Genomic DNA, 11,037 nt, shown 5'->3' on the forward strand with positions numbered 1-11,037 from the left:
CTTGTTACTTGATGCATTTTCCCGTCTCGCCAAATCCTAAATTTTGGCTCGACATTTGAGATTCTCCGACGCTCGGTTTTGACGCTCCAAGCTCGAATTTCCGACGTCTAAATGTTTAACACTCGGGCGACGAATTAATTTCTTCCGAATTAATTCGTCGAGTTGGTTCGTATATTTTGCTTGGGTGTGACCCGAAGGGTTCAGTCAAGATTAAGCTGTAATATGGAAGCGGCCTCCACCCAGGCATTCCGATCACTTGACCTTACTGAATATATTAGCTTTCTAATAATTCTGAACCCGCTATCAGAATAATACACTTGTTCGAAGGACACCATTCCTTTCAATCTCCCACTTGTCCTTCCGGACAAGTGTGCATTTAGTGTATAGCCCTTATCCTATGTCTCTTCATGTCTCTTCATGAACTACAGAGTAAGATTACTAGTCATCTCTGTTACGTCCAGAAGTGTTTCTCGAAATCCGAGTTTGACTGTCAATAAGCAGATGATTTCTAAAATCCATCTGAGCACGGCCATGCATTTTTCACAGTCTCGCTCTTCGAGAGGCATTGTAAACAACAAGACATGTTCCCTATTGTTAGCAGGGGGACATTTCCAGTCTTGTAATGTAGCTTCTCTTACTAAGAGGACTCACCCGCCTGATATCTGTCTTTATAATCCCCAGTTACGGCAGACGTTTGGCGGATACCAAAGCGAACCAGTACTCAAACAAGAGATCTCCCACTACTCATGGTCAAAGGAAAAGAGTTCCGATAGTAATAATGAGAAAATACTTATGACGATTGTTTAAATCTCTTAAAGTATCCTCATAGGTTGATCCAGTATGGTTCTAAACCAATACTTGTGCAAATGATTTATATCCTCATAGCATAAGAAACGGTGCTATAAATCATACTACACACTAATCTCTGATGGTCATCAATCGTCCACAAAATATGACCTTGATTAGGGATAATTTTCGATTAAAATATTCAATGTTCACTTAATAGGTGTTTCTTTATCCAAGCCATTGACTTGATACCCTATTTTGAATATTTATTAAAATCGAATGGACTCATTATTTAATTCTAAACCACAATTAAATAGTTTTGTGGAATATTTAGAAATATTTTATTCCACTATGAAACTTCACAATGTTTCATCTTATGATAAATGGTTTTTCCAAATGTTTTAAGAGTAGTACTCTTCATAAAACATTCATAAAAATCACACTCATATTTGATATGCTTGATTTCTTTCATGCAATTATGAATGTTGTCGTTCACTTATTGCATAGGTTTAGTTATAATTACTTTGCAAACCTTAGCATCTTCATTATCCACCATTTCCATAATAAGATGATAAAATTTTGAGAGTGTTAATGGATTACATGTGATTCAGGATTTATTGTCCAAGCAATGGCTCCCACTCATTTTTATGATTCGAGACCTTCTACTTGACAACCTACAATCATCAACGTTCAACAACAAACTTTTCCATTTAACATCTTTCCTTATTGTTGCCTTTAAGGCAACAATATTCTCAACATATATTTTAGTAGACTCCCTGATGATGCCTTGCTTGGGTTTCACTCCATGCGACTCACAACGATTTGGGATACCTAATCACTTGTGAGCATGGAAATTTTCCTTAAATTCCCGCACATTATACATGGATGCACATCCATGTTACCATTCTCAAGCCACGACACTTCTTGCCTCGTGCTTATAAATGGCTTCCTTGCTAAGGATCTAATCCTTGTTAAGGTTTGTGCTTGCAACATCAAAACTCAAATTATATTTGTTTCCATGCGTCAAGAACTCATCCAACTACTTATCTAAGTTCTTTGGATGTTCTTGACTATAATCTAATGATCTAATACTTAGATTAATGTCGATTGGTATTATATACGTACTTCACATGCTCTAAGGATTTAAGTCATCTGACGATTCCATATCATAGCTTTACATGATGGATTTAATTCTAGAATTATTCTCAATTTTATTCCATCCATGTAACATTTAGCTCATACATTTACACTGAGTCTTGCCAAATTGTTCGCTATATGATGTGGTTGAAAGTCTCCTACTAGAGTCTTTCTCGTTTGACTTAGTACTTAGCCTAGCTTATACATAGGTCAAACATTTACTTAGCTTCATACATATGGGTCGAAAGCCTTTCAAAGTCCTTCATGTTTAACATGGTAATTTCTTTTACTCATTTAAACATTTAATTAAGTCTATACCATAGAACTTAATTCCCAACATGTACTAAGTATCGTCTTTAGCTCGGTCCATTGTCGAAAATACTTTCAAATCTAAACATTTAGCATTTGATGGTTGTTTCACAATAGAGTTCATAAACTTCTTGTTGGACCATTACTTTTGCTCCCACTAAACTTCTTGTTCTCCATAAGTCAATCCTCTTATTAACTTTATGAGAAAACACGTTCCAATTCCTTCATGCAATGCTTCCTTTAATCCTATGACGGATTCCATGTGCTTGCTTTCAAATCTAGCATTATTTAGATTTTCAAAACCCTTAGACTATTCCATAGTCACTTCCAAAATCCTATTTTGGGTAGGCGGTTTTTGTATCTATTTTGCCATATTTCATATGTGCAATTTTGCTAGATCAATCACGAAAAGACTTGAGCATTCCGATTGGTGAATGGGATTTTAAAATCAACTCCTTGATATTAATTATATCCTTTACAACCAATCTAGCTGTGTATGCACATACATTTCCACATTTGTTAGTTTTCTCCTTGAAAACTTATTTGCAATCGATGGGTCTTTCACCTTTCATGCAAATTAATCAAGTTTCAAACATGATTTTCAAACATGGAGTCTATTTCGGATTTTCATGGTCTTTAACCATTATTCGGAATTTGGATTTGTCGTAGCTATCTTACAAGACATTATTCCTTTACTATCTAATAGTAAATAGTATGCTTGTAAGTCTTAGGTTTGTTTCTAACTTAATAGAAAATTTATAGGATTCAATCCAAGCCTTTGGTGAATTCTATACCTATACAGGGCAATTGCATCAAACACTGAGTTTTAAGGCGCTTTCAAAGCCCTTTTATTATGTTGATCTTACTCCAACATTTTTAATGTTTTGTGAGTAATGAATTCTCTTTTAAGGCACTTGTAAAGTCCTTTTGAGTATTCTTGATCAAGCATTCTCATGAAGTCCTTTAAGGTCTTCCGAGATTCTCAGTTCTAGTTTGTTGCTAAGTTCGATGGTCATCGAGTTCATTTGTCTCCCACTTGTCGTTTTGGAAACGTGTTACTTTCCAGAAAGACACTACTTAGAGCAACAAACAATTTTTGTTCTCAATTAGGATGTGGAGGTAATACCCGTAGTCTCACTTGAATGCTTACAAAGAGACATGTATATTGTCTTTGGGTAAAAGTTTGTTGTGAAACAAACAATTAGCTCCTACTTGAGCTATCTTAGTCTTTATTGAGCCATTCAGCTCCCACTGAGTCACCTAGCTCCCACTGAGTCACCTAGCTCCCAGTGAGCCACTTTGCTCCCACTAAGCTAGTGAACTCCCACTGAGACTAAGAGCCTTAGACATATACTTGAAAAGACTTTTAAAAGTTATTTCTATCCATAACTGAATATGGCGTCCTTTCTTAGCTTCGACACATTATTTATTGTAACATTAGTCATTTGTGCAAATCTTTAAGAACTTTATAGGAAGGGTTGTGAACCATCATTGTTCGAGTCATTTTCAAATGACACCGAGGTCTCCATGAAGACACACTATGTTCTTTGTGGAGTTATTTATGAAAATTTCCATTCATAACTTTGAGATAGTCACGCTTGGCTCAAGCAAACATCGCTCGATCTAATCTAGACGTTTTGATATCTTGCCAAGTCGATTCTGTACTTCACTGAACTCTTGAGCTACTCAAGTCAAGTTTGTTCACATTTGATGAATATAGCCATATCCTTTCAAATTCTTTGTGAAACGTTGAAGTAATTGAATCCTCTTTAGCCTTCGGAGTCAACTGTCTATACCAAGAACAATAGCTCTCTGTTTTGTCGGTTTCAACAAGTAAGACTTGCTTGTCTTAGAACGATTCCAAATCGAGAGTCTATCTAATAGAGCCTTTGAGTACGTTCTTGTCGATGTGGCATTGCTAAAGATGTTCGGAATGCAAATCAAGCCCATGACTTGAACTTAGTGAGTTTATCATGTTTAGGGAAATGTTTGTTTATAATCAGGCATTCTTGACCCAATGCTTGGATAACCATGCCATTCAAATAAATCTCGCAACTATTGCTCATTACTTTGAATGTGAGTCTTTCCATGTGTAAACGGATCAATTGCTGATTATGGGACATAATAACCATTACTTGTTCCAGCCTTTGGCTTAAAAGGTCTTTAAACAAAACATACGACCTTACAACTGATGTAGCTCTTCTTGCTTCATTCTAAGCTTGTAAGTCGATAACTTAGATTAACTTCAATAGTTTGAGGTCACTATCATAGTGGAACAGTCAAGCAGTATCCGATACTTGTGAAGATAACGAATTGCTAAGTTAGCTACAATAACATGAACTCATGAGTTGAAATGAAATCTAATTCCTTTTCTTCGTTCCTTCTTTCCTATATTTCTTATCATACAATATCTCATAATCTTACTTTAAGAATCATTTCTTTAAGTACCTTGACTCTTATACTTTGTTAGGCATAATCAAGCACCTAGTGCGCCGTAAAACAAAGTTCCATCTTTTCCATTAATTCTTACTCGAATTACTACATCAATGAGTCCTACTCAATTATGTATGATGCGAAAGGATACGTTGGTTGTTAATCTTGAGATTGCAACTCAATTCCTCATGTTTTATCAAAACTACCTAGTATTTTGAATACATGATGTCCAACCGTCCTTTCGGACTTAGTTATAAAAGTCATTTATGAGAATTGTATTTTAGAAATGCTTTTCCTATCTTTGAGATCTATTCCCAAGGATTTCCTTTACCAATCATGGAAACAATATTATTTGATTTAGAATACTATAAATATAAGTGCTAAGTATAACCATTTATCAAGAACATAATAAGTTTGAAATTTAATAGCATTCATGCAAACTTCAATCTTATTAAACGTCTTATTTACGCATAATAATTATCCCTATTTGGCGAAAATAAGGCGATTCCAAGATCCGAAGAAACAAAGAGTGGTTAAGCATGCTTTGGCTTGTCTTAAACACTCAATCTTCTAGGGTAAGCATTGCCTTGCTAATGGCTCTAAGCCACTCTTGGTTAGACAATCGTTGCATCTAATGCATCTTTGACGATGTATCTCTTTTGCCACGGTATGTGAGGACTCCTTATTCATATCGATGAGTTAAACCAAAACCAACGTGCACACCCGGTGTGCCTTATGCCCCTTGGAGAAGTGATGGCACCTCGCTTTGGCGTAGCCTACCATCACCATCGTCCGGTTAGTAAGTGTTGTTTTGGAAAGGCAAGTTTGACTCAATATTATTAGGGACCTAGGATATCTATGTTGGTTGATTTAAGTGAACTTAACTAATCATCGCAACATCAAGAAAACCTAAACATGCATCTAACGAATAATTCACATATATATAAGCATAAAATATAAAGCGAAATTATAGATGCATATTGGCAACTAGCATGACCCCTTGAAATCTTCATATCTTCAAAAGGTCTTCATTTGCAATTCAAGGCTTTGTCTTCCAAGATACGCCGTCTTCAAGACTTAACCAAACTATGCAAAAACTAGTGTCTACAACTAGGAATAATATAAATATTAAATTACAAAAATACTTAACGGTGCGTAGACCGTATTTAGATTTACAAAAATACATAACGACACGTAGTCCGTATTTTCTATCCTAGTCGGGTCCCACTAGTTGCCATTTCATAAAACCTGTGAGAGAGAATATATATATTCCATTCATCCATTCACTATTTGTGAATTACCCATGCAATTTACAAATTTAAAACAAAGTAAAAATGCATTTAAACAACGCGCGCACTAGTAACTAATCTAGGTGGTTAATCCGATTAACACGCCTAATTAAAACTAGTCAAAGTTGTTTAACCGATTATATAATTTACGTCATTAATAATTGAAGCTCCCACTAAATTCCGCATTTCCTTAATTAATCTAAGTAATTAAGTCGGTAGCACCCAAACTTGTCAAAATGAAATTTTGCCAATGCCGCTCAAAACCGAGGCCTAGCCTCCCAAAATTTTAATTAAAATAAACAAAATTAATTAAAATAAGTAAAACGGCAAAAAATTAACATCAAGCCTTACTACGGCTAGTCACCTCACCGCACCAAGCATACGCACACGCCAAAAAACGAACACACGACCCACGGCACACGGCCGCGAGCTGCTGCCACGGCACATCCGCGCGTGGTTGCTGCCGCGGGTGTGCTGTTGTCGTGCGTGTGGCCGCAAGCAAGGCGGCGCTGCCACCTTGGCAGCCACATTGCCACCTTGGCAGCCACATTGCCTCGCCAAGGTGGTGCATTGCCTCGTTTTGCGTGCCACGGCCTCGGGATTTGATCCCTTTTCGCGAGACAAAAATAATTAATTCTATAATTTTAGAACTAATTTAGAGAGCAAAATAAAATTTTAAACAAGTCTAACTTAACAAAATTTTCAAAGTGCAAATAACCAAAATAATTCCAAGAACCATTCTTAATTAAATTGGTTTAGCTTGGTGCAACATAAAATTGAGGCAATTTCTCACTTTCAATTTAATCAATTTAAATTAAACTTGAGAATTTGACAAAGTAAAGGGAAGTTGGAAAAATATGAACTTTAATGTTCAAATGAAAATTCCAACATCTAAATTTTGTGAATCCTTGAAAATTATATCTTCCAACATGAAGATAACCAAATTTCTATCAAAAAAATCATAAAACCTTTTCAGAACACGTTTTCCACCCAAAATTCACTAGTCTTGGGCGAAAATCTGGGTTCTGGGCCAATCTCGACATTAAAAACGGGATTAAAATAAATAAAACTGAGCTACTAATCTAATTAGCAACTTAAACCAGAAAATTTAGCCAAAATAAACCTTGAAAAACATGATTATAAAAATAAACGAGCGGGGCTTCGATACCGCTGTTGGGGTTTGGTGAGTCCAACTCACCACGGAAACAACCCCGACCCGAGGAACCACTCGCAATAATTAAAATCATAAATCGTAAATAAATAATCACAAAGAAAAGATAACGGATCTTACCCTCGAAGCGAGCTTCGCCCAAAAACCGGGGCTCTTACTTAAAAGCTATGAGCACGTCAAGCGCCGCGCCTCCGACGGTATCCACCCACAAAAAGGCGAACACAACTTTAAGGTCCGCTACCTTGGGGTTAGCAAGGTCCGACCAAAACCCGAGTGTTATATGAGTTTAAGAGTTTTCCCAAAAATTATGGAATGCTCTTTTTAACTCCCACTCAAGCAAAGAATTCTCAAGCCATGCCATGACTATTTATAAGGAAGTATACCTTGTGAATTTCACTCATCTTTCAATGTGGGACTTTTCACAAAAAGATCCCACATGGAAAGATTGGTGAATTCAACCCTTAGTTAAATAAACAAAGGAACAAGTAACAAGTGTCACATGGTTAGGTGTGGACCACTTTCTCACTTGGTCCCCAAGGCATTTCACATGCAATGTGAACTAACCATGTGTTACCCAACCTTGAGCCCCAAGTTGGGTTCGGTTGGCCTATTTTATTTTGGCCCGTGTCCATGACTCATCAACCCGGGTCCACGGCCATTGCCATATGTGTCGCCACCGTGGCGCGCCGCCACCATGGCGCTGCCACATGGCACGCTGCCACTTGGTGGCTGCCACTAGGTGGCTGCCAATGTGGCGGCCACGTGTGCTGCCACATGGCGTTTTGCCATGTGTGTTGCCACGTGGCATGCTCCTATTGGGCATGCATTCCTAGCCTTTCGCGTGGCTAGGAATTTACTTGTTACTTGATGCATTTTCCCGTCTCGCCAAATCCTAAATTTTGGCTCGACATTTGAGATTCTCCGACGCTCGATTTTGACTCTCCAAGCTCGAGTTTCCGACGTCTAAATGTTTAACACTCGGGCGACGAATTAATTTCTTCGGAATTAATTCGTCGAGTTGGTTCGTATATTTACTTGGGTGTGACCCGAAGGGTTCAGTCAAGATTAAGCTGTAATATTAATTATATTAATATTACTGATCGGAAGCGGCCTCCACCCAGGCATTCCGATCACTTGACCTTACTGAATATATTAGCTTTCTAATAATTCTGAACCCGCTATCAGAATAATACACTTGTTTGAAGGACACCATTCCTTTCAGATAAAATTAAGCCAGGTTATAAATAATTGGGTTTATTAAGTCATATTGTACGTATAACAAGTTATGACTCATGTAGTTATACTCATACACAAATTCATATCAGATGACTTAGGTTATGAGTCTTATGACTCATACACGAATTCAAATCAAATGACTTTGGTTGTGACTCACACAAATTCAAATCAGATCAAATAAAAATTGAGTTATGAGTTAAACAAATTAGGTTGAATAGGTAACGAATTAGAACAAGTTAAGTTATAATTGGTCGAGTCATAAATATGCTCGATTAATTAATATGAGTCATAATGTACAAGTTGGGTACCTTGAATCTTAATGGCATATCAATTGTGATTATGCATTTGGTTCTTTCCTTTATGCTTCCGCAATTTTAGACCACTTTTGAGCATAATTACTTGATAGTAATTGGTGATTAATAGTTGGCTCAAATTTTCACATAATTGCAAATAAATTGCTTTAAGTGTGAAAAGTTTGTATCTTGAGGCTCTTAAGTACTAAAGATTCAATCTTTAATTTTTTTAAGTGATTAGAACTTTGTGCTACTAAATTCCATGTATGTTTATTGAATTTTTTATTCAATCATTATTAAGTTGATTAGAATCATAAAGTTTCAAACTTGTGATAGAATTTTAATTAATGTTCATATTGGAAGATATAATTTTTCAAGGATTCACAAGTTAAAGTTGAAATCTTTATTTGAATATTTATGTTCATAATTCCAACTCTCTTTCAATTTTATCAAATCTCATAATTAGTTTATGTTGGTTAAATTAATGGTAAGAATAGCCCTTTTTCATTTTATGTTGCATCAAGTTGAACCAAATTTCCTTTAAGAATAGTTCTTGGATTAATTTGGTTTAGTGCACTTGAATGATTTTATCAAGTTAGACTTGTTATAATTTTCGATTTTTTCTCATTAAATTGATTCTAAAATTAAGTTAGATTTAATTTTATAAGTCACGCAAAAATTCGAGAATTAATCCCGAGGCGCTTGCACGCAAATCAAGGCACAAGCCACGACACAACCTCGGCTAGCTGGGCTGCACAGCAGCCCACATGTGGTTGTGCATTGGTGCGAGCAGTGCACCATCTGCGTGGCTGTGCGCGCAAGGCAACAACATGGCGCAGCAGCAGCCGCATGCTGTGTGTGCGGGCTAGGTGGGTTGTGTGCGATGCTTGGTGCAGCTGGGTGAGCTCTGTGTGTGCGGTGTGCTGTTGAAAGGTGGCATGGGGCGCGCACAACATCAAGCCCAAGTGGCCTTCATTGCCATGATGTTGCGAGCACACTCCATAGTGAGCATTACGTGCTTTGCGATGCTTTGTCCTACTAGTGTGACGCTTGGCATGGGCCATGGCTGTGCGTAGTGGCGGACCACCCAGGGGGGCCATTAGGGGCCTGACCCCTGGTTCAAGCGCATAAAAATATTAGGGTGTTTATTATTGACATAACCTAGTAAGTAGTAACAATATATGTGTAGGAGTAGGCCCACTTTTTGTATATGGTTTCTAATATTTCTACAACTACACAACTAAAGCCCAATTTCAGAATTTTGACTTTTAACTTTCTTTATTTCGGTATTTCCCCTATAGCTCACTAGTGTTAAACTGTTAATTATTTCTAAACCTTAGGATACATGACAACGTTTAGATTTATATTCATTTTTTTTTTAAAAAAATAAGATTTATATTCAATATACATACTATGATGTCTTTTTTTTTTTTATTTATTTATTTATTTACTATTTTTGTTCAATAAAGATATTGGTGTTCTAAACTTCTAATGTGATGAAATTTGAATAATTTAATTAGACATTTAGTGATAATTTGAGTAGTATTACATTATGATTCTTATAATTAAAGTAAGAATGTAGTCAATTTAATTTCATTATTAATAAATTTTTGCAATATAAATCTCATTTGTTTTTGTTACATCAACTGAATAATAGTATTTATATGTATCACATATATTTAGTTGTGATTGGCCCCCTAAAGAATTTTTTTCAAGATCCGCCACTGGCTGTGCGTGCGACCCCTCACTAGGCACCCATGCCCCGGTGCCTAGCACACCAAATCGAGAGGCTTGATGTTAGGCACTTTGGGGTTTTAGGGCTATGTTATTTTTGTGTTTTGCCGATTTTAATTATTTTAATTATGTTTAAATTATTTAATTGAATTTTGGAGGCCAGGCCTCAGTTTTGAGCGGCACTGGCAAAATTTTATTTTGGCCAAATTTTTGGTTTAACGGCTTAAGTAATTGGATTAATTAAGTTGGATGCGGAATTTAGTGGGAGCTTCAATTTTATTGTGCTTAATCACATAATCGGTTAAAAAACTTTGATTAGTTTTATTTAGGCGCATTGATCGGATTAACCACCCTAAGTTAGTTGCTAGTGTACACGTGTTTATGCATTGTTACTTGTTTATCGTTGTCATATGCATGAGCTGTTCACATATTGAATGGATGAATGGAATGTATATTCTCTCACATGATTTATAAAATGGCAACTAGCGGGGCCCGATTATGATAGAAAATACGATTTGCATTCCGTCATGTATCTTTGTAAATCTAAATACCGTTAAGTATTTTTGTATCTTAATATTTAGATTAGTCTTAATTGTACATACTAGTATTTGCATTATTTTGGTTATGTCTTGAAGAGGGAGGTTCTTGG

This window comes from Chenopodium album, chromosome 7, assembly GCF_948465745.1.
Source record: "Chenopodium album chromosome 7, dcCheAlbu1.1, whole genome shotgun sequence".
Taxonomy (NCBI): domain Eukaryota; kingdom Viridiplantae; phylum Streptophyta; class Magnoliopsida; order Caryophyllales; family Amaranthaceae; genus Chenopodium; species Chenopodium album.